We start from the raw sequence: 25,408 nt of genomic DNA on the forward strand, positions 1-25,408 counted from the left end.
CAAAGCCTGGAAACTTTTGACTTCGAACTTCCCTACCTTTTCCTCTGTGAGGCTCTTGGCTCTCCTGTTACGCACCCTCATTCTCTTTACCTGAGCCCCTGTGTGCGTAACAGGAGTTACTCCTGGTGGGATGTGGTGAAATGCAGAGGGAGTCCAGCACTGGTTAGGTAAGGCAGTTGTATAAGGGAAAATGGGGAGATTGAGGCAAATAAATGACAGGTCCTGTGAGACCCACTGGAAACCGCCAGTTGCTATAGCAGTTTGTGGTGGATGGGTGTTCAAGTGCTTGTTTCTCTGTCAATTTAAACCAAGGACAACCAGCAAAGTCTTGGTGCTTTGAAAAGCAAAAGATGTTCCCTCCCTCCACTTGGCCAGCAATGAAGTCCAACGTGTCTTCTGCAGCTCCATGGGGCAGGACGTGTTGGCTAAAAGGCCCTTTGGTGCTTTGTGGGTTGTCGGTGGAGTTGGCTCTCTTGGGCATGCCATCAGTTTGAGCATGTGCTGTTGTATCCAGCTGTTTCAGAGTGGTTTTTACCCTAAGGTGAGCAGTTCAGTTGGGACTGAGCCGTGCCTAGCAGGGTAGGCTATGTTGAGAGATGCTGCTTTAGGAATTGTATTGTTTTACAAGCTTGCTTTAATTCCCCAATCCAGCCTCTTCTATACTTTCTAAAACCAGCATTATCATTTGAGCCATACGTCCAAGCACACCAGCAAACCTCTCAAGTCTCACCTGCATATGTGCAAGTGCTCACTTGCATATGTGCAAGTGCTTCAAGTCTTGTTTAAGACTGAGCCTTTGTGTCTACCTGAGGCTTTATCTACTCCTTGAAGAGCAGCTTCTGTCCCCTCATCATAAGGCCTGGCAATATTCTGGATGCAGGGTTAACAGGCATCTAAGGAAAGACAATTTTGGTGGGGTCTGATTTCTCTGACTAACCTGAATGTATTCATTGAAGGAGGGCTCATGGAAAGAGATGACAAGCACACTTGATACTGAAAAATAAGCATTTTGTGCCCTTTACACATGAGAACATGCCCAAGGGCATCTCATCCCTGTGAATACTTGGATATACCCTGTGATGCCAGCTGTACCACTGAGGTCCCTTGAATGCTTTGCCTCACTTTCGAGGGAGGGCACTTTAAAAGGATTTCAAAGCAGTCTTTACCAGTACCATCGTTTTCATATGTTCATCTGGACATTTCTGCATCCTTTGTCCTGTCTTGAACATGCTTCTTGGTTCGCTTGCAGATCTGGAAGGCCTCTTCCATGGTGTATACACATATAGTAGTTCTTGGATATGAGTTTCTTAGATAAACATGAGCCTCACAGTGAGTATCTCTCCTGAGTCTGCTTTTTCTTTCCTTTTTAATCTAGATCAAGTCATCTGCCGATTGGTGGGGGAGCTGCATGGCTGAATAGGTACAGATAGAAAATCATGGACTCAGAATGGTTTGTGCTGAAGGGACCTTAAATCTCACCCAGTTCCAGTCCCCTGCCACGGGCAGGGACCCCTTCCACTGGAGCAGCTTGCTCCAAGCCCCTGTGTCCAACCTGGCCTGGAGCACTGCCAGGGATGGGGCAGCCACAGCTTCTCTGGGCACCCTGTGCCAGCGCCTCAGCACCCTCACAGGGAAGAGCTTCTGCCTAATGTCCCATCTACATCTCCCCTCTGTTGGGTTAAAGCCATTCCCCCGTGTCCTATCACTACATGCCGCTGTAAAAGGTCCATCTCCAGGTTTCCTGTAGGCCCTCGAGGTACTGGAAGACTGTTACAAGGTCTCTTTTGAGCCTTCTTCAGGCTGAACGCAACCAATTTTTATTTATAAGCCTCAAGATCATTGGAACTAAACATCCAGGGTCATCTTCTTCTGGGAGGGTTTGAAGAGCTTGGGTTTGATGCTGCTCTGGCTCAGAGGCAGGATGAATTAAACCCCCCCAGGAAGAAGAGCTTTCTTCATCCTTGTAGCATTAGTCATGGGTGCCAAGGATAGAAACCCTCCGGTTTTCACCCGTTACCACCTGGTTTGAGATCTGATTTCTGCACTGATCAGAGCATCTCATGCTGTCTGCCCAGGCTTCATGGACCTTGGTCATTGGCTGTCCCACCAGGGCGATGGCTTCAAGCCTGTGGGGTGTGAAACAGCAGCATTTTGACTCTCAAACTTCCCCTGTCCACACTTGACCGCCTCTGCAGGTGTGTCCTCCAGCTGTGAAATGGACTTGAACGTTACCGATGCAGTGAGAGATGCTGCTGAGACAAGAGGGGGGGACAGTGGGGCAGAGCAAAGGGCGTGAGCAGACCCTGCTCCTTCCTCCACATACCCCTTCACTGGGCTTTCCCCATCCTCCTCTTCCTCGCTGTGGCAACAGCTCCGTGCTCTTTGCAAGCAGAATCCTGTCTCTCAGCCCAGTGAAATCTGTTTCCTAAATGTATTTAAACCCATTCCCTGCCTCCAGGCCCAAAGCTGGGAGGGACGGGCATGCTGGCTTGGGCAGGGGTCTGATGCCTCCAGCGCCTCACTTAAAACTCTGGGTAAATCAATTAAATTCATGTTACATGAAACTCAGTATGGTTTTTTTTTTTTACCCCTTCTTTTTTTCTTTTAAAAAAGAAGAAAAAGTTACATAAATGCCCCTTTTCTTCCTGACTGGCTCCTTGGGGAATACAAGGAGTTAATGCTTGTATTTATAGCAACAAGCCAAGCTAATAACCACTGTGAAGCTGGTTGGGCGGTTGTGAGGTTATCAGCAAACACAGGCCCGAAAAGAAAATGGTTTTTGAAGTCTTAAAGAGCTCTCATACCCCTCCTGTCCCACCCCGAAGTGTGGGACCGCTCTGTTGGTACAGAAATGAGAGGTATTACAGGAGAGTCATTGTGTTACTATGGGGGGGGGGAAATGTCTGTCTGTTATTCTCTTAGTTTTTCTTTCTTCCTCTCTCTTACACTTCCTGGTTGGTCAGGCCGGGGCTGACAAAGGGGAACCAGTCGTGTCCAGACACATTGCAGACTTCTGGCAAAATAGCCCAAGCTCACGAAAATTTACACATTTCCTGGCTCCTGGCCAGGCAGTGCTTGTAGGACTTGGCATGGGTTTTCCTGCAGTTAGAAAAATGGCCTTTTTTTTGCCTCCTTTCTTTTCCTTTTCTTCTCCCCCCCCCCTCCTTCTTTCTTTCGTGGGCCAAAGGATGGGAAGCTCCTATGTGCCAGGTCAAGACTGTTGAAAAGAGTCAAAGTTTGGGCATCATGCAATGGCATTTCTTTGACTTAGCAGCTTGCCATCATAGGATAGTTTGGGTTGGAAAGGACCTTAAGGTCATCTAGTTCCAATCCCCCTGCCATGGGATCTTTGACCATGATGGATACAACCTCACCGCTCCCCACCTCCATGTGAAGGACCATCTGATGGCTGTGATGATGCAGACAGCCACCACTGAGCATCTCTTTTAGGTTGCTGAAAGCATTCATACATGTAGGAGGGGGACGCACATGGGTGGTATCTCAGCCTGGAAATAAGAGTTTCGGGGGAAAAAGCAGGTCACTTCATGCAATTTAAACTCCCTGCCTGGCTGTGGGTTTCTGGCTGGCTCTGATGCCTCGCCTGCATTTCTCCATGGGGGGATTGAAACCAGCCTCCTGCTGGTCAGCAAGCCCTGTGTCACTTCCTTCCCCCTGCCAGCCTCACTCTTTCCACAGAGCAGACTTTCAGATGAACGCTTTTTGGTTCAGAAAAGGTAGTTTTGAAAACCTCTTTAGCTCCGTAAAACAACCAGAACAAAGTGGGAGCTCATCTGGACCCGGTGGCGCAGGCTCAAAGAGGGATGCCAGAAGCCCTCTCCGTTTGGGGTGTACAGGCTAATAAGATTGCTGTTTAAATACTCATATCCCTTTTTGACAGCTCTCCTCGATGTGAGGCATCCTCCCACAACTGCACCTCTTTGTCTCAATATTGCTCATATCCATTGCAAACTCCCCCAGGGTATGTTCTCGTCTCAGTCACTGGGGAGCTGTGGTTGTACATCCTCCTGCATTAGGCTGAGTATATCACACCAGCCCCTCCCTTGACACACACATACTTTGTGGCATGGAGTTTAGAATAACGTGCAAGCATCTGCAGTATTGACCAAAAAGCAGGGAGAAGAGGGGAAGCTGGAAATGCTCGGACCATTGCGGGTCTGGGGTGGCTGGAGGCTGGTAATTCGGTGTACTCAGAACGGGAAGGGAAACCTAAGATTCTGGTTAGAAGTTTCAAAGCGCAGAAGTGAACTTGGTCTTCGGGTATACATACTTTTTGGAGGGGGGTTAGCTCAGTGGAGGACTTGTTTTCCTTATCAGAGACTTTTGAGCTCTTCGGGCAGTGTATGAGTAGATTTATGTTTTAATCCCCAGTGCTAACATGTAGGGATCTCAAAGCATCTTGCACAGCCAAGGCACAGTAATGTTTTTGCCTGTTGCAGCAATGCAGCTGCAAAGCAGTGCCTGCTCAACAGTGTTTGATACCAGTACCCTGCCAGGTTTGAAGCTCTGGGTCTGCTGGAGTGGTAGAGGGTGATGGCAAAGCCCATGTCTGGGTGGAAGCTCCCTGCAGCAGCAGGGTGAAGGAAATGGATTTGGGGTTTTAGGTGGAAAGTGCAAGACTCATTCTCCTGGCCAGGAAGCAGAGTGGTACATGCAGTCAAACCAGCAGATTCATTATCCGTGGATCCAGCCAGGATTAAGACCATATCTCTTTAGATACATAACATGGAGTCTTTCATATGCACACAGTCTCTACCAGTCTTGTGGCTGGGGCTCCAGGTTTCCACTTTCTAAGGTGGCATCTGGAGTGTAGACCTGTTGTTTGTGCCAAGGGCAGAGTCATGCTCGCTTCCACCTCCCGTGTCCCTCTTCCAAGGATCAGACCATGGGCTCTGACCATTTTAATCTGACCTGAAGGTGAGAACATGCATTTTACTGAGGCAGGGTTTTTGTGGCAGTCAGGCTTATTGAATGTAGGTGTTTGACTTTCATCCATCCACTCCTCATGGCACAATAGAGAGATACTGCATTGCTGTTCATTTGCTTTACGCGATCACCCGAGTGACAAGTTCTTTCACTACGTCCTAATTTCTTCCATGCCAGAGTCCTGCTGATGTACAAACATACCCGCAGCAGAAAGCAGGGTGACTCTGCAGCTGTATCACAGTTCATTTTACTGCTTGTTTCTGTTTGCTCAGCCATGGTCTAACTCTGCAGTGCCTTACTCTTGCTTGTTAGCAACATGGAGGTTTATTCACATAGGTGGTTGAATCTCACACTCGTGTGAGCATTTGGGTGCTGCTGAATGGTCTACCTGTACAAATAAGCATCCAGAAAGCAGAGATTCCTGCATTTTTATCCTCAACTGAGGGTAAAACCTGAACACAAACCCTTTTGACTTTGGGCAGCGGTGGTGGTGCTCTTCAGCTTCCTCCCTGCCTTACATGGGAGCAGTAATGAGTGATCCTTAGAGCCAGCCAGGTGCCCCCTCCACTTCCCTAGATACACCCTGAGCCAGCAAACAAACAGCCGAGAAGGAAAACCCACAGAGGGAGCTGCTCTCTCAGATTTGGGTGGACAAAGGAGGGGAAGTTGAAACTCAGACAAGAGGAGACTATTTATGTTTAAGAGCTCATTTTTCAGCCCGTAAACCTATTTCTTCTACGTCCGCATGCGCGTGCACAGACACGTGTGAACATGTGTATGCATGTTTCTCCCTCTGCTTGTCCTGAGGGGTGTTAGATGTTTGCACAGCGGCAGCCAGAGCATTTAGATCATAGCAGGAGGTACTCAGCAAAGCCCATGCTGTAGTCATGCACCCTGGTGAGGCTCCCTGGGCTCTGTGTGGGATCTGTCTTGCAAGCACCTACTCATAGGATGGACTGCATGGTTTGCTGTAAACCTGCTCTAGCAAAGAGGTGGCTGTAGTGCTTGGGCAAGGTGTTTCACCTCTTGCTTGCTTCAGATACAAGTGAGGTCTTGGGTAGTTGATTATGTGCAGTCTGTTTAAACTCTTGTTGGCATCAGACATGTCAGAGTTGTACCGGTGATGTAAGAGGACAAGATGAGCCTCCTAACCTTATAAACAGCACTAGGTACTTGAGATTGAGAGGGGCAGCCACTTCTTGGACTGCTTGTGTCCACCTCAACCTAAAATGTGGAGGAAAACCTCTATGTTAAGGAGAAATCATGAGCAGAGAAGAAAAGGTGGCAGAGGAGCACCCAGTAGTGAGCCCCAAGGTCCCCATTTGCAGGAGTATCCTCAATAAGGATGGCTGTTAGACAAGTAGCTGGTGGGTCTGTATAGCATGGCAAGAATGGAACCACCCTATGCCCCAAAACTGGAGCCCCCAGGAGCAGGTGTTAATGGACTAATTGTGCTCACTGTCTTTTAATTTGGTGTCTTGAGCTTCAAGCTGAGGGTTTTCTGCATTTCTGGAAATCAGTTGGGTAAAGCACAGCAAAGGCAAAGCATCTTTATTCCATGTGTTGGAAGTCTCTTGGGACCGAGTGGGGATGGAGGTGTGTGTCGTGGGGGCTGAACTGAAACACTGGAAGAGATCGCACTGGGTTTGAATAGCTCTGTGTGCTGTTTATGATGCCTTCTCCTTGCAAGTCCCCGGGAGTGTGCTGAGTGAGGTTGAGCTTGGAATTTTATGAGGAAGGTGCTTGTCCCACAAGTACAAACGTCTAATTAGACCTGACACAGCAGAGGCATTTCGGTGACATTTATGCCACCGTCTTTCAGTCCTCAGGAGCGCGTAGTCGGGTGGGAGGCACCACAAACAATGTCAGAAACAACATAAAATTCTCCATTAGCCACGACCCTCGGAAGAGAAAAAACAACAAACCAACACCCAGCCCTCACACTACTTTTATTAGGCACAGTAAAAGTGAAAGCAGAAGGGTGGGGATGGGTTTGTCGATCTTGGTGTGGAGGAAGACATAAAATGGCTCATTTAAATTCTTAAGAACTGCAGAAGAGGCAGGAGACACAATGAGGCTCTTGGAGAAGAAAGGCCATCAGCTGAACAAACTAATCGCATGGTAATCAAAGGGGAGTTATACAAGAGCCTACTGGGAAGCACTTTAGAGGAGGTTCCAGCTAGGCAGAGCAAGGGCCCTGTCAACCGATGTCTTTAATAAATTATAAATTAAAGCAAAAAGGGACATGTTGCAAAAGGGAAAGATGAGTCTCAAATGTTCCTAAACAGTCCATGCTCCAAATCTGTGCTGCGGCGGATGCACCTTCTCCATGGAAAACTTGACAGAGTTGCCACCATTGAGGATAATTCCTAAATCCCACTTTGCTGATGAACTTGGTTATCTCTGGTGTGCATGAGCGATATGGTCCGTGCTTGGAGTGACCTTGAGGCTCAAAACTGAGGTTCAGTCTTCAAGAAAGCAGATGTGGCAGGAGCACGTTGGAAGGGATGAGGAACCAACCTGCAGAAACAGGGACCATGAGCTAATCCACAGCATCTTCTCTGCTAGCCTGTGCTCATAGCTGCCATATGCTGCCAAGTTGGGGCTGTTCAGCCTGAAGAAGAGAAGGCTGCGTGGAGACCTCATAGCAGCCTTCCAGTATCTGAAGGGGGCCCATAGGGATGCTGGGGCAGGACTCTTCATCAGGGACTGTAGTGACAGGACAAGGGGTAATGGGTTAAAACTTAAACAGGGGAAGTTTAGATTGGATATAAGGAGGAAGTTCTTTACTGTGAGGGTGGTGAGGCACTGGAATGGGTTGCCCAAGGAGGTTGTGAATGCTCCATCCCTGGTGGTGTTCAAGGCCAGGCTGGACAGAGCCTTGGGTGAGATGGTTTAGTGTGAGGTGTCCCTGCCCATGGCAGGGGGGTGGAACTGGATGATCTTAAGGTCCTTTCCAGCCCAAACCATCCTATGATTCTATAAGTCATGTTCTGAACAATAATGTTACAACAACACTTAAAAATAGGAAAATAAAACCCCCAAATATCCAACCCAAGTAATTGTGGGGTTTGCCATCTTCGAGGCAATCCATAAGCATTAAGCTTCACAACTCTGCTGCATGGTGGGACAGTAACCTGTGATGGTCATTTTTACAGGTGAACTGATCAGGATTTGTTTCTTTTGTTAGCAAAAGTGAAATTAAGCATAGTTTCTGATAAACAGGAAACTAAGTTAAAAAGATGGCGGAACAAAGTCTGCAAAGTCAAAACCAGCTACTGCTAACCACAAAATAGGGAACAGGAGGCAGCAATAAGAAAAAACCCTGTTAGAAACAGAAATGTCTGAAACTGCAGAAATACTTGACTGATTCTATTACCATGGTGCTAAAATCTGGGTCTGTCAAGCATCAAAGCATGTTGGTGCTGTAACTGTGGTTTTACATCAACCATTGCTCTGTCTTGGTATTAAAATCTTATCGTTTTGGACAATTTTGCTTTAGAAAAGTCAGTCAGTGTTTGACCTGATGGAAACTTGTCTGGCTTCAGCTTCTGGTGCTGCTTTTGAGATCTCCTAGAAATAAATTAATAAAAGCTTCAAATGGGTGTCAGTTTTCGAAGCATGAAAGCAGTCATACCTGCGAGCAGAGGGCATATGTAGAACAGCAGCAAATTTCTTGTGGTTTAATTTTTAAATCCTTTAGAAACTAAATACTGGGAGGATCCTAATGGGAACAATGACGTAGTCTTAAACGTAGGGTAACAACGCAAATCCAACGTAGTTATAATTGCCATTTTGCCTTATTACGGACTCTTGTGTGTGGCCTACTGCCTTTGCTTTCGCTGTTTTCTTCAGCCATCTGAGTTTTGTCAGCTTTCTCAGCAAAACAGGGGTGTTCAGGAGAAATAGAGCCTGCAATGTACTTTAATTAAAGCAACCCAAAAAGCCCCCAAAATAAGACTTCTTTGTGGGAGACAAAACTTTCTGGCCTTGCTGGAAACGGGAACTCTAAGAGTTAAACCCAAAACCAACCCATTCCAAACCCACAAAACTTACCCCAGAGAGGGCACTTAAGATAGAACTTTCTTATTCCTGATGCTGGAATCAATCTATTGGGGGTTTTTATAGGCATATAAAGTGATATCCCTTTTGTGGAATATTCATAATGCACCTGAAGAGCATTAGAGCTTGGGGTATTTTGGCACTCTTGCCTCTGATCCTTTAGATACAGTGGTCCTTCAGCAATGAATAAAAAAAGGCTAGTTAATGGGAAAAAGCCCCTATCTTTTTATTTTGGTTATTGATTTTTCCATTTGACTGGACTTATCTGCTCAGATGTGGGAATGATTCATGCTCTGGCACTACTTAGCTGGCTTGCAAATACAGAATGACTCCGAGGCTTGACTTCCCTCTTGTCTTAGTTAAACTGAAGCACAAGTTACACCCCTGCACCTTTGTGTGGTATCTGCACTTCTTAATGCATCTGTGGCCACATCCAGCAATTGGGTATAAAGCCATGGGCCAGCAGAAAACAGGGCAGTGTGATTTGTGATGATGTTCCCACTTCAGGATAAAGATATGGTGGATGCTCAAATATGATAATTGCCTATTTGGGCTAGTATTGGACCTAAAATGGTTCTTTGTGAATGACTAGCAAAGGGTTTGCAAGTGGCAGTGCAGAAGCTATGGTAGGAACATGATGTCAAAACCATGAAGGCATAGCTGGCTTTGCATGATGGATTTGTCCAAAACACTGGGCTGTATGATCTTGCCAGGGCAGGGCCATGGACACAGACACTTGGATAATTCGTTTTTCTTTATAACCCTTTATATGACCACTCACTGGTCTTTGAAGACACCCTGCATTGCTGTTGGCTTTGCCATGAGCACCGCTTCTTACAGGAAGAGCTTTCAGGAGCAGCAGGAGAGCTTGTTCCCTGCCTTAATCATGTGGGTTAGAGTCAATCCTGAGGACAGAGTTGCTCCCCAGAGGATGGGCAATGTGGTTTTGGGCTTCATTTTTGAATGAAGGGGTTGCCCATGTATTGTATTGGCAAAGGGGCAGCACATATGCAGCGCACTACGCATGAAGCAAAGAAACTGTGCTGCAAACATACCCCTGATCTCCATCAGCTTCTGCAGTGAATGGCTCCAAGATCCTGGTGCCTCCAGTGCCAGCAAATTAGAGTCAAGTGCTTGCTTTGCTTAGAATGCAGCAGGGTTTGCCTAAATACAGGAAATAATTGCTTAAAATAAAATTGCTAGAGGTGAAGTGCAAGCGCATCGTCAACAAAATCAAAGCATGAGAATTCTCAAACTGAATATGTGAAAACTTGTTTTGACTTAAAAATAGAAACTTTTGCAATGCTGGCAGTTTAATGTAGAATTTTTCTCTGTTTCTCAGAAGCTTTTAGAAAATCTCCTTCCATTTCCACTTGAAATTATTAGTATTATTATTTTTATGACTTCCTGGAAGTATTTAGGTGACACAAAGTCTAAAGACTATGCGCAACCTCTCCTCATACTCCTTTCCCCATCTTCCCACCCTTCTCTCATGTTTATGTTGTAAATAAGTGTCACTGAGGTTCCTGAGAAGTAAATATACAGATATTGCTTCCACCAATAACAGTGCAACTGTGCTTTAAATTACACTTGCTCCTACCAACCTCGGTTATTTTTAATCCTAATGAGAGAAGCTCTTTGTTCTGCTAATGCAAGTAATGGTCCATCTAAGAGCACCTTACCATTTCCAGGGTGTTTTGTATGGGGAAGCTGTAGGTTTGCAAACACGTATGGCTGAAAGCTTGTCTCCAAAGTTAAACAAAGGAGGAGGATGGGGCTGAAGACTTGAATCTGTATTTTAAGGTATTTCTTCTGTGTGAGTATTTTTGATCTACTAAAGGAAAAATATCCAGTTTCTCAAGTACATAGGTAAGTACTGCATACAGTTCTGGTGTGCCCAACCTAAGAAGGATGTGGAGCTGTTGGGGCAGGTCCAGAGGAGGCCACGAGGATGATCAGGGGGCTGGAGCATCTCCCATATGAAGACAGGCTGAGAAAGTTGGGGCTGTTCAGCCTGGAGAAGAGAAGCTGCATGGAGACCTCATAGCAGCCTTCCAGTGTCTGAAGGGGGGCTATAGGGATGCTGGGGCAGGACTCTTCATCAGGGACTGTAGTGAAAGAAAAAGGGTGATAGATTCAAACTGAATAAGGGAAGTTCAGGTTGGAGATAAGGCAGAAGCTCTTGCCTGTGAGGATGCTGAGGTGCTGGCCCCAGAGAAGCTGTGGCTGCCACATCCCTGGCAGTGTTCAAGGCCAGGTTGGACAGGACTTGGAGCAGCCTGCTCTAGTGAAAGGTGTCCCTGCCCGTGGCAGGGATTTGGAACTGAATGAACTTTAGGTTCTTTCCAACCCAAACCAGTCTGTGATTCTGTGTATCAAGACTGGTGGGAATCAAACCATGCCCTCACTCCCAGTGAGTGGTGACTGCTCTGGGCTGCAACATCTCACATTTGGATGCATGAACAATGGGCGCATGCGCAATGAGGATGTGGAAAGTGGGAGATCAGGCTAAAACTGCTTTGAAATATCAGCTCTGAAAGCCTAGGAGTTGAATTCTTGGTTTGTTCTGGGGTTGAATGCTGACCCACATAACTCATCCTATTGCCTCCAGTGGTCCTCGTCGGGTGTTTATCCATGTCAGGGAGGCACTAAATTCTGACACTGTTTTTTTTTCCTCTCTTTTTTTAATTAATCCCCAGCAATTTTGCAGTGCTGCAATAGTGTCACTGAGTTCAGAGGAGTGACTCCTGATTTCAGTGGGTGTAACCGGGAGAGCAGCATCACTGGTTTTGACCAGGCATGTCTGCTTGAATTTTCTGAGCAAGCAACTTGTTGGGATTCCTGTAAAGTCTTTTGAAACCGACTCCTTGCCCAGCCCCAAAGGCTCTGGCTATCTCCTACCGGTCCTTTGTACTGACACTACTGTGGTCCACAGCCCCCAGGAGGGGATGGCAGGATCAAACCCTTCACAGAAAGGCAGATCAAGGGACAGTCCTTTGGGTGTTCACACTGCTAATGCTCTAGAAATCAGTACTACTATTCCACTAAAATAATCAAGTATCTGCTGACTTATAAGCAGGTACGTGCTCCACGAAGTGCCCAATACTCTGCTTGAAAGTAACTTTGGGTTTGTTCAGTAGAAAGTCATACGGCTGCATTAAAAATCGTGGGCTTTTCCACTCTTTTAAGTCCTCGTTCCTTATCCTTTATTGTCTCATTTTCAGTATATCTCCCTGGCCTAATTTCTTCTCACTCCGAATGTCTCCATTTGCTTTAATTAAGCTGTTTCTTGGCAGTGTCTTTAAGAGAAGAGGCTTTGAGGAAGAAGAGCATCTCTGTGCAGCGACAGATTGTGGAGCCAGGGAGGTGGGGTTAAAAATGGTTTCACCAAGAGCTGCCATTAGAAAAAGGGGAGAAAATGGCTTTTCCTGTGGTGGCAGTGTAGATTTAGTTTCAGTGTTGGCAGAAAAGTGCACTTTCCTTCTGGATACATGTCCTTCTGAACCGTGTGCTCACACATGGTCATGTGTGGGAAGGTCCTCTGCCTACATGAGCCTCATGGCTCATACAGGTTTCTCCTTCATTGTTCAAAGCTGTTGACTGTGTCAGTGGAGCAAAACCCATGTAGCGATGTGGGGTTTTGTTAATGGTTGAAGGTGTGTTCGAGGCATCCTGGTGGCATCACTTGTCCTTAGCTGCTGCGTGTGGTCCTGGGTGATGCTCTAGGACACCAAGCTGTGAAAACGGTACCCAGGGTCAGTTCCCACCTGTGATCAGGAGCTCATCTGTGGAAGCATAGGGATGGGTATCTCTGTATAGTGACAATTACCTGCTGAAACCCACCCGTGAGTTAATTATTAGAAATCATTTCTGTGGTGCTGTTAAATTGCAGTTTGAGCAGCAAGTGTGATAAAACTGGAGAGAGAGGGAAAGGTCCACCTGGGAAGGGGACAAAGGAAAACCTGTGGATGGAGGTGCAGTTTTGTCTAAACATTGAACTCATTTATTGCCTCTGCGGGTAGCGAAGGGCAGGAGCTGGAAGGTGGTGGAGTCAGTTACCTTGCCAGTCGTAAAGATGCAATTATCACCCCTTGTTTGACTGAAGACTGTAAAAGGAGACTCGATGCTAGTATTTACTGTATTCTTCCCCCCCTCTATTAAAAGGACGGCCAGTTTTGAGTTATGGCAATAGCAGCACTCTGGGTTTAGGACTCGCCTCCCTGAAATTTTCAGGACCACTAATTTGTGGTTACTCCAGTGCTAGAATGGACTCGGTGGTGGTGGCCTTTAGACTGACAATGCAGTAAAAGTTTAAAGCTCCAACTGCTTCAGAGCCAAAGAAAGAGAGAAGATTGAAACCTAAAGGTTAGCATGAAATGCACTTTACTGTTATCTATGAGAACAAATGAGTTAAAAAAATTTCAAATACCAGAATACCCTACAGGGAGGAGATATAACTATTAAAGGGCTGTTATAGCTGCAATAAATGTAGGAACAATAAAAATAAATTGATGAAGTAAATGTCAGCGCTGTTCCCCTGAGCTGCCCCCACACCTTTGTCCAAAAGTAGAACATCTCCAATTACAGAGGGTGGAATCAGCCTTCAATGACAATATGACAAGGACAGAACATAGAGCAGTGGCACAGGGAACACAATTATGCACAGCCTTGAAAAATTGTATCGTAGTACAATGTATGGAAGAAATCAATTAATGATGCAGGGCCTCCACTTCTGTCTAATAATCCTGTAAGAGAAGGATGAGGCCCGCCCCCCCTTCCTCGCCTTGGAAAGGGAGAAGGAAACAACAGTGATGAAGAAGGATGACCCTGCATAATGCCATGGGTCAACATTTGCACACTTGTATGCAGATATTCCTCCTTACCTGTTACTGTTTTTCTTTAAATCATAGCGTTTAAGAAGGTATTTAACTGAAACCCACTCCATTGGTTAAATAGCTCACTGGGAAAAAAGGAAATAAAGATTTCCTTGGTGAGAAGGCCAAAGAGGAGAAAAGCTGCCGGCTCGGATCCAAAGCTGGGAGCTGAAAGGGAAATGCAGGATTTTAGGAGTAAACAGCCTAGATGGTAGAAGACGATTTATCTTGTGCAATTTACAACAGGTGCTAAACATTACGAAAACCAGAGCTATTAAGCAATCAAATTAAGCTATAATTAACATAAGAAAACTGTGCAGGAATTCTAATTAATACATATCTGAGCACATCCGTGATCCCCACCGACAGCTCGGCTTTCTAAACCCCTGCCACTACCCAAGAATAACCGGAGGGGTAACGCTTGGGGAGTGCACAGGACATTATGGGTGTCACCAGAAATTCGCTCAAACAGCCCAAATGCTGGCTTGAATGGGGATGCTTTAATTTGGGGGATGTTATCCTGAGATAGTAGGAAGACTTTTTGTTTGAAGATGATTGAGAGAAGGCTATAACAAGATGCAGTTCATCCTCTTGTCTGTATTTGTCCTCTGTGGTCATCCTCCCTTCCCTATGAGGTGTTGTTTCTTCCTGACCCTCTATTTCTAAGTAAGACTTGTTTCCCTAAGTCACTGTCAGAGATGGATAGCTGACAGCAATTGTGACTGGATGGAGATGAACCTCAAGACAGGAGAGGACTGGTGGCCATGACTCTTAATGTGAACTTTAATTCCTGCTTTGCCAAAGACCTGATATGGTCTCGAGCAAGGCACTGGATAAAATGTGTGTGTCCTGGATGCTCCAGGTGATTAATAACTCTGCGAGAAGAATGGGACAAGTTTACTCAGCTTTGGTTGAAAGCAGACCTGTCTATATGCTTCCCAAACAGAGATAACGATGCTTCCCTACCTTACAGTAGTGTTGTGAAGATCAATTTGTTAATGACTATGGCACTTTCAAGTGCTATCATTATTGTACTATAGTCTCTCTAAGGGAGGATTTGTTATTTTTACAAAATTAATTGTAAATCCAATAGAAAATAATTCAGCCTCTGAAATTCTGGCGAGATAATTATTGTGAAGGCAGTATTAGGATAGTGCCTTTCAACTGATTCACTACTTTAATTATTACTTTCTAATGCTATGCAAATATCATTTAAAAACCCTGTAACCTTCTCATGGGTTGGTTACATTTACCCCTCAAATAGAGCTGACTCCTTCAACTCCTGTATTTACATTCCCCAGGTGGATTGCTCTGGTCATCAGCATAGCTCCCTGAGAAAGCAGCATCTTCATTTACGGTTTAGAGGTGTCCTATGTCTGCAGCTCTCGCTGTTGGTTGTTGGTTGACTGTGTCCTGTGGGACTTGATCATCTTTTGCTGTGTGTGTTGATGTGGGCATCACCAGATCCCAACTACTTGCTCCAAGACTGGGTCACCTCCTCCATGTGCATCTAGTCCCTGGGTACCTAACCTGTGAGAGCATGGACCAGGGCTCCATCAAGAGGTGAGCGGGCTCTTTAGTTTTCATTTTCTAAAAGGATGAAGTGGTTAAAAGCTGCTTGTACTTTCAGTTGTTTGTCACTGAACAATCATCTTTGCTTGTCCAAGGTCTGTCATGGTGTGCTGTACCTCTTGGTGGCTTTGGCAGAGCACCCTGCAGTGAAACATAGTGCTAAGTGTTTACTTCTCTCTTTGTTATGGCAGTTGGCTTAGCCGTAGGTTGTGTTTTGCTGTACCTTCTCTATGCTTGTGCCCACTGAATATCTTCAGCCTCAGCTTCTCTGGATTATGTTGGTATGACAAAAGCCTACAGTGTATTTTTTAGGAGGTCCTTTGTGAACGCGAACCACAATCCCCACTTAGAACAGGGGCAGGGCTGGTTGGAAATCACCGGGGAAAGAAACCAGGAAGCCTCATACTGCGCTCCTTCAGCTTTGGAAATGCCAAGTGGATCTTGAGGCAGTTGAACTAATTTAACTTGGTCATCCCACACCCACTCCCGCATGGCCTTCCCCTCCTAACTGGGGACCAAAGCAGCAGTTTTCCTCCACAGTTTCCCAAACACACATCTCTGCTTGGAAAGATGGGGCTTAATTGCAGTCTGAATAATTCCTAGAGCCGCTCACTCCGCCTGGCTTCTGGCCAAGCTTGTGTGTAAACAGCTTCTCCTGTGCTCAGGAGCATCCCTCCCTGGGCACTGCTGTTGGAGACGGATGCTGGGAGAGGGGACATAGGAGGTGGCTACGGGGGTCTAGGTTGGGGTGGTGGCTTTCAGCTGCCTGAACACCCAAAACCGTGCGTGGACAGGGAAGCTCCAGCCAAAGAATTGAAATGAGATGTCTGCGCTCAGTGTTGCCTTGTGTCCTTATGGATATTGCTCTTCTTCAGGATGCCCATTGTGGGCTGGGAAAATGTGTTTGAAAATGCTCTTAGGCTCTGGAAGCATCGCTCCTGGAAGCGATTGCAAGCATCTTAACCTTGCGTACATGGATGTCCTAAAGCTAAATGTATGCGTGTCTGCCTGTGGGATCAGGACCTCGGTTATTAATAACAATTAACAATTCATTAATTATTCCCACCAGGCAGAGACGCAAACCTCTGGTTTATCACTGGACATGCAGTAAGGCAAATTAAGGAGCGCAGCGTGAGCTTTTAAAGTGAATATCCTCCACTTCTGTTGGCTGATGTCTTATGTATCAAACTTTGCTTTTTAATTTTGTGCCAAACTCCCTCTTTTTCCTGTATTCAAATTGTTGTTCGGTAGATTGTAGGGGATTTTGATGCTTGTTGGAGCGAGTGATTAATGGCATTGGTGAGAGAAGGGAAAGGCAAGTAAGCACTGGGGGGAAAAGCTGGTTTTGGTGCTGGTGGTAGGGGAGAGACCTTAGCCCTGTGCAGGGTGACACTGCATCAGTGGGATAACTCCACCAGTGACCAGAGGACATGCACAAATCCCTCCATGTGAGGGGGGAAAAAAGACACCCAGCACGGGCAGGAATTGAAGCAATTAATCCTTTACTTAAAGAATAATAAGCAGCCAGATTTTTACATACCCGAAAGTGGGAACAAGGTAAAAGGGGTTAAAAACTAAAAAGCAAGGACAGCAGACACCAATTAACACAATGCTAATTGACAATTTCCCCAAGCCTCCATGAAACATGCCAGACCTATTTCCCCAATTACTAATTAAATGAGACCGCACGCACAATGCTAATTTTCCTAACTTAGGGAGCTCGGTAGACAAATAAAAGGTGAAACTAACTTAAACATGTTGTTGAAGTGCAGGGAGAACAAGGAACTTAAAGGAAAAGTGGCTAAACTTTTGCTCTGGTTATATTCTTTAAGCTTCTGGCTAGTTTGGGGAGTTAGATGGGGGATCCTAATCAAGGCAGGTACGTGGTGGGGTGCTGCTTGCTCTATGTGATTAACACCCTGAGAGAAGGTGATAACATGAGGCTGGGCTTGCTGCTTAATGAGAGCCTTCCTGAAAACCAGCCTAGAAAGGGATGTTTGTGCACCATGGAATGACGAGCAGGTCTGGAGGACCTCTGTAGCATTGGAGGTGCTAAGCTGCACCATGCTGGGGCATGGGGATGGGGATAGGGACAGGTATCCTGCTCCCTGTTACATGGGTTTGAGTGATGCTGGAGATGCTCTTGTGTCCTTGCTGTCACCCAGGGCCGAAGCAGCCTTGGGAAGTTGGGCGGGAGGAGCAGAAGGACAGCTCAAAGTCTTCCAGTTCATTGTGCTTTATCAAACCGCTGACCCCTCCCCTGGCATGAAATAAGGATGAAATAGCGATGCGATAGGTTAATGCCGATAATTAAAGAGAGTTTAAAACGAAGCAGGAGACTGAACTGCGTGTGTGGGTGGCTGGAATGGTTGTTTGATGTGAAAGTCAATGACTGAATTATTCAGAGAGAGTGATTTCCAAACGATAATTTTACATTTCCCATAACTGAATTTGATTTATTTCAGCAGCACCCAATAGCCCAGCTGGAGATGCGAGAGGAGCTTGGTTCTGCCGCTGCCTTTCTTTCTCTTTCGGGCATGAAAGGATGCTTGGAGCTGAAACCCTGATCCAGGGATTGATCTTCATGTGCCCATCATTGGCGGGGCTTGGGATTTTTCAAAGGAAAAAGGCAGGAAAAGCATCCACTTTAAACAAAATGGGCTGTTGCTGTATCTATATAATGACTTCCTGCTTGGTTGTGTTTCTGGATGCAGGCAAGGGCTTGGAAAACGTTTGGATGCTGACCTGGGTGTTACGGTGTTGGCTTTGCATCACACCTGGAAATGCACTTGGCTTCATGTGAAAGCATCTATTGAAGCTTGTTGCTTACTCCTCTCATTCCTGTTTCCCCCCAGTCGTTCAAGCAGATTCACAGAGTTCATCTGGTCACTTTTACCACCACCAAACCTATTTTTGCCAGTATACACTCAGGATGCTGGAGCGCAAATCAGGCTGTAAATCTTCTGCAAAGAGGCAGCTTCCTGGGTTGTGGGGTACTTTCTGTGCTTGAGCATGCCAGAACTGCTGCAGGGGCATCCTGGGGCAATTGGGTGTTTCTGCTTTTAACCATAAATAAGAAGTAAGGACAGTGTGTGTGTTGGGGAGCTGTGACCCTTAGCCTTGGTCTGGGCACCATGCACAGAGGACATAGGTCCATTGGGACACATGGCAGTGGGTATTTACCAGGTGGTTTGGTTTTGGGAACATTTCTGCTGAGAATTAAAGAGGGAAACTACCAAAAATAGTGGAGGTCCAAATTCCTTCCCCTAATACATTAAAAATAACCATTGCTGTTTTGGGAGGCCAGGCTGTTAACCCCTTCCATACCTGCTGGGACAGGCATAGTGGCACTGAGCCCGGCAGGGATGCTCCAGGGAATGGCTGCTTGTCTGTGCTGGTGCCTCATGAGGCTGCTTTAAGGATCCAGTGTTACTCATCCCGCATTACAGAGGCTCAAAGTGAACTTCTCTGAACCCAGAGGGAGTTTTGGTTTGGGTTAAGTTAGAAAGATGACGGAGGGAGAGAAATACGTTGGTTCCCCTTTTGTCCCTCCAGCTTGTATATCTGGCTTGCCAGAGCCCTGCATCCCCTCCTGCGGCATGCTGCATCCCCAGGGAGCTGGAGCTGAGCAGGATTTATGGCCATACCTCCAGCTTGTGTCTTCAGGGTCTTCACTGTCATTATTCTTTGTGCCTGAGAAGTAGTGGATGGCAGCAAAAGGGATGGAGGGGCAGAGAGATAGGGGTAGCAGAATGAGAGGTGGAGGTGGCAAGTGTTAGGGTTAAGGATGGACTCTATCCCCCTGCTTCCCTTAGCATCAGCAATGAAATACCTTGTGGGGGCAAACACTCCTATTGAAGGGAATGCTCTGTTCATCCTCAGAGAGACCTCTACTAGAGTATTGCTCTTCCAGGTTAAACAGGTACTTAATTTCTTATGGGAAGCACAGGGGCAGTGGTGGGACAGCCTTATCACAGTGTGCATGGGCTGATGGGAGGCATAGGATGGTGCTTACACTGGTCCCTCCTGGTCCAGGTGAAAGCTGCAGGTGCTTTCAAAAGAAGCTTCTGCCTCTCTGCTTGTGGTCATTAATTCTGCCCGGGGCCAGGGAGATCTTCCCTGACAAAAGCTTCAGCGAGATTGGTTTTTGTCGCATGGAAAAGCTTCAGTTTCGGTGAATCAGCAACTTCTGATGAAAAATATTTTGTCTGAAAATTCCCAAGAAGCTCCGACTCTGACCCCGGAGCCGCTGCTTTCCTCCGAGCGCATTACCGGGATTTATGGCGCGCTCCCATGGTTTATTGTTCTACAGTAAACGGAGCTGCTGGATGAGTTTTTGACTATGCTTCTGAGCAGGGAAGCAAATCGGTGTTGTGAGACTATCCAAACTTCCATGATTTAATAGAAGTCCTTGCTGTGGAGTGGGTGAGCTGCCAGTTTGAGGCTGATTGGGATAGGTGTGCATCTTGCTTATATGGGGCCATCTCCTGCTTTACCTGTTCTGGTGAGCGCTCCTGTAGAAGTATTTCCAGTCCCTATCAGCTATTTAATGGGGAATAAAAGTGGTGGCTACATCATGAGTTTGCAGTGTATTTTCTGGAGGATGCTGGCTGGCTTGTTTATGCTGTGGATCTGTCAAGATTCCTGTAGTGGCAGCAAATAGCCATGATGGGTTACAATCTCTACTACAGAAAAAACCCAGCTATTCCCATTTTACAGCTGTAGCCCTGTTGTTGGTACTATGGTGTTTGCTCAGGGTTGCAAGAAAAGAAACCCTGTGCTTGGGATTGAAGAGAAATCTGCAGAATAACATCACCATCCTCAAAGCATGCAATCACATGAGCCTCTTCTGACTTATAAGCATCTGTATTTGCCACTTTAAAGACCACAGCAGAAGTAATGTGGTAGCAGAAGGGCTCTAAAAGGCTTTTCTACAGAAGGGGAAAGAAGTGTTATAAAAGGCTTAACACATAATCAGGGAGAGCATCACTGATGTACATTGTCAGGGCTGAGGCACTTGCTGTAGATAAAGACCTTCACTGTATGAAAGCTTCCATTAATTTTGATGGAGATGGTAGTTAGAAGTTTTGGACAATACGAATATACAGGAAAACACCAGGATGGATGGAGACTGCTCCAGCCCATCCTTCCCATGTCTAACATCTGCTTTTACCCGAGATTCCCCAGACTTTATGAACTGTGTATTTAGTACCTGTGGCACTGAGATGCCTGAAGGTGAGGTGACCTCCTCAAAGTGAAGCAGTGTGCTGAGGACAGAGGCAGGACTAGTGGCACAATGCTGTATGGAGTATGGCCCATGAAGAAGGCCAAGTTCCCTCCCTGTAATCATAGGGAAAAGTAATCAAATTACTGCCTTTCATGTCACATTAGTGAAAATGGATACTAGTATGATGCATATTAATATAATATGATGGGAAATTGCTAATACAATTAGACCATCACATTCTATTAGTACTGGAGTGACAAACACTGAAGAGCAGCTAGCTTGGGCGATGGCTGGGAGCGAGCACGAGCCTGATGTGCAGGGATAGGGACAGTTATTTAACTTCTACAAAGCTCCCCCTCCATCAGCCCCAAATTTTTGGTCCCCTGTATAAGCATTACACCAGCCCTTTGTAGATTGTGTGTGTTCATTTTGAAATAGTCCTAATCTCGAAAGTTATGAGCCTGTCGCATGTTTTTCTTCTTATATATAAATGGACATAAATAATATGAGAAAATCAAAATATACATTTATATAGAGGAGGATGGTATACATTTTCCTCAATACATTCTACCTTTTTATTTAGGCTTGTATCTTCTTCACTCTATCAAGTTACAAAATGATCCTGTACAGGTTTGGTGGGTTACATATTGCCAGAGCTATCCCAGCCCAATAACACCCTTCCTTGATTGGCATGCAGCGTATTTAAACAGGGACGATCAGAAATTATGGCAATAGTATTGTCCTTGTCTTCCTTTCTGCGCCACAAAGACTGCCCTAGGGCAGCAGGGACCTGTTAGGTGCACAGAGGTGGGCTTTCATTTCACACTGATGATGCTCATCCCCAGCCCCAGGGCCAGCCTCCAAGTAGAGAAGGCTTCTATCTTAGCTGGTGGTCCTGTGACGCAGCAGCAAATGCGAGGTCTCACCAGATGAGATGCTTTTCCCATTGACATGCAACCTGTAATCCCAAACAGCCAAATGCCTGAACAGGAATTGCTTTGCTAAACAGCTTCTTGTGCTGGCCAGCGGCTCTACATTGGAAATATTATCTATCATAATAATGGTGTCTACAATAATAGTATTATCTATCATTTCAAGTCCTGCTTGGGTGGGGGTTTGAGCATCCTGGTCTAGTGGAGCCTGTGGCAGGGACTGGCAGGTTCCATGGGTTGGAACTGGATGAGCTTTAAGGTCCTTTCCAACACAAACCATTCTATGACATCCAAAAGCGTGCCATGGGTTTACTGCAGCAGGCAGATGTAATCTTTGAATACAGTGCCCAGGCTGGTGATGGTGTTTCTGTTGAGTTGGAGAACCAAGGAAGAACTTGGCACTCTGAAAAACAGTTATTTCATCAGTAGAGCATGGAGAGGATGGCACTAAATACTTGTGCAAAACTGAGCGGAGGAGGAGATCCTTTTCTGGAGGCTTAAGGCACTGGGAAGTATTTAAAGGAAAGATGTTTGCAATTTGTTAGATTCAACTAGAGCCCAGAAATACACAGTGTGTTGTGTTTCTGTCTCTTGTTAATAGTTTCTACGATAAAAATAGCTGCGAATTGTGTTTATAGCTGGTTGTCACCCCATGAAAGAAAGTGTGTTTCTGTGCACTCGCACGGAGATGTTCTCCCACTTGTGTTTTCAATAACACCTTTAGCTGAAGCACTTCATAAATGTGAGCTCTAACATGGTGAGATGGGTGAAGACTGATTATTTCTTATTTGGTGAGAGAAACTGAGGCCGGAGGGAATCACGGGCAGTGAAGGAGGGCAATGACTTAAGCTCAGGCTGGGGAAGTGGTGGTGGGAGCCTCAAGCCTAATTAAAAATGTATTTCTTTTTTGGTGTAATACTCCACCAAGTATTGCAGAAGAACTGTGCCTGTGGTTCTGCCCATTAAAATGAATAAAATATTTATATTTTATCTTCACTTCAAAGTCTGACACTGAGAGGAAAATGCCTTCTAAGTAGTTTAATGTGCAAACAGGTTCCCCAGACTGGGAAAATGTGTGCTTATAGTAAGTAACAAAGACTACATGAATATGTACAGGTCTGCTTGGAAGTTTAAGGGCTTCCCTGACCCTTTGGCATGGGCCGCTGATGCGGAAGGGTGCAGGTGAGGAGGAGGAAGGTGCACAGTGAGGAGTGCACGAAGGAGCGCTCCTTCTCTTGCTTTTCTATTATCTACTAGCTTTTGTGCAGAACATCTCACCACACCTTTGATGCCTTTGGTTGCTTTAATGCCACGGGTTGCTTGAGGGTCATGGCTTGTTGTGGTCCAGCAAAGTCCTCCTGCCAATTCCTGAGCAAAAGACAGGGAAAGACTTCAAACACTATCAGATATCTTTGATTATTCCCATTATTTTGGGGATACCGGTGGTTGGGGTGCAGAGGGGCCAATCCTGCCTGAGTTTGAATGAGTTTGACTGGAAAATGAGTTGAGCACCTTCCCCACCTCTTGCATTCAGAGAGAGTTTTCATCCTACTGATGTGGCTAATAATGATGCTTAGCATTTCTGAAGTGCTTTGCAAACATTAAATAATTAATCTACCCAAGAATGGGAGAAAGAGCACCATCCTTCCATTTACACAGTGGGGAGTGGAGGCAGAGAAATCATATGGTTTCTCCAGGCCACGGAGGGAGGTGCTACCAGAAGGCTTTGAGGACATGGACTTGTTATATGTGGTCCCTATCTGGGGCTACTTGACCACTGGCTAGCATGCTTGGATGGTGGGATCACAGCACTTGCAGCAGGGGATGATGTGCTTTTGCCACGCTTGTGACCCCTCTAAGCAGGAAAGCAGATACATGGTGTTTTCTCCAGTATCTACTCAATGACCCAGGTGGACCCTAGGGATGCTGCGGAGGGACTCTTCGTCAGGGACTGTAGTGGCAGGACAAGGGGTAACGGGTTAAAACTTAAACAGGGGAAGTTTAGATTGGATATAAGGAGGAAATTCTTTCCTGTTAGGGTGGTGAGGCACTGGAATGGGTTGCCCAGGGAGGTTGTGAGTGCTCCACCCCTGGCAGTGTTCAATGCCAGGTTGGATGAAGCCCTGGGCAGGATGGTTTAGTGTGAGGTGTCCCTGCCCATGGCAGGGGGGCTGGAACTGAATGATCTTGAGGTCCTTTCCAACCCTGACTATTCTATGGTTCTATGATTCTATGGTCCCTCCAAGGAGAGAGTGCAACTTTATAGGGCTTTCTTTGTCATAAAGAGGATGCTGGGAGAATGTCTGTGATATGGATGAGGGCTGATCATGATTTGCTGCACAAGGATGTTGTGAATGCCCCATCCTTGGCAGTGTAAAGTCGAAGTTGAACTGGGCTTGGAGCAACCTAGTCTAGTGGAAGGTGTCCATGTGCTGTGCCCATGGCAGGGGGTTGGAACTGACCTTAAGGTCCTTTCCAACAGAACCATTCTATGATTTGGCTTTGCTGTGGGGGGTTTGAACTGGGGTGGATCCCCTGTGGAATAACAACATGAGGAGTGAGAGGGGCAGCTGCTGGGCCTGGGATCACAACGTGGGAGCAAAAGGGGTGACAGCAACGATGATATGGGCTTTGCTTTCCAGAGCAATAGAGAAAAATCATATACAGACACTGTTTATAGCAGCTTTCCAGAGATTAGAGACTTTATAAGCATTGAGTGAAGACCTTTAGCATAGATAAGTACTGTTCATTTCACTGACGTGGGTTAGCAAATCCCAAGCTCGAGTGACTTTCCTTAAGCTCTTGACTTACAGCATGATGGCGATGGAGCCAGGAGGGATTTTTATGGAAGAGCTATAAAGGTGGGATGTGTTTTACATGAGGCTCAGCGAAGGGCAGAACATCCCTGCTCCCCGTGGGGCTGGCAGCTCCTTGCCCTTGGCTGTGTTGGGCAGGGAAAAACAGGGCTGGAAACTGGGTTTCTCACAACCCAGGGGAACATCCTCAATGAGTCTCTTTTGGCTGCTCTGGGATGACATTTTGCCTTGTTTCTTTGGGCCAGAAACTTCATTCTGGAGCTGAGAAACTTTCCGCAGTGAAAGTCATGTTGAAATTGATGTATTTGGCAAAGTGGGTTTTTTTTTTCGTTTGTTTCAAAATCAAAAAGAAAAAATAAATAATGACCAGTTTTAGCCAAGATAATGTGAATTTGCCCTTCATTTTAGCTAGAATGTGCTCTTCTGTACAGCAAGGACTGCAGCACGCCCGATTTCATTACTTTATTTGGCTTTGCCTTTTCTTTCCGCCGCAGGTCCGGTGCCGGGCAACTAAAAATCATTTTGGCTTTCCCCATCTTTATCTAACCTCCACAAAGTGGGCCAGGCAACCCTGTTATTTCCACACAATTGAAGCAGTGTTGTGGTTTTTTATCGCAGAGGGCAAATCCCAGAATAGAGCATAAATAAATAGATGATTTTAGAGGACTGTAGATCATTGAGTGAGATGTAGAAAAGGCCCCTTGTTTTGAAAGAGCAGCGTGAGGCTCAGCAACAATGAGTCTTGAAGCCTGATGAAAATCTCGGATGCTTTTGAGGCTCTGTTGTGTTGGGTGAACTTTATATTTGGCACAAATGTGCTCATGTGTGATGCCAGCAACTGCCAGGGTATGTGGATGGAGCTGAATAAAGCTTATCCCGGACTGGTATGAGGAAATATTGAAGCAGGCTGGGGACTGTCATTTCCAAGCCTTAGCTGGGATTTGAAGTCAGCCTGGTTTCCGCAAGGAAAATCCCTATTTT

Source organism: Lathamus discolor, chromosome 5 (assembly GCF_037157495.1).
Source record: "Lathamus discolor isolate bLatDis1 chromosome 5, bLatDis1.hap1, whole genome shotgun sequence".
NCBI lineage: Eukaryota > Metazoa > Chordata > Aves > Psittaciformes > Psittacidae > Lathamus > Lathamus discolor.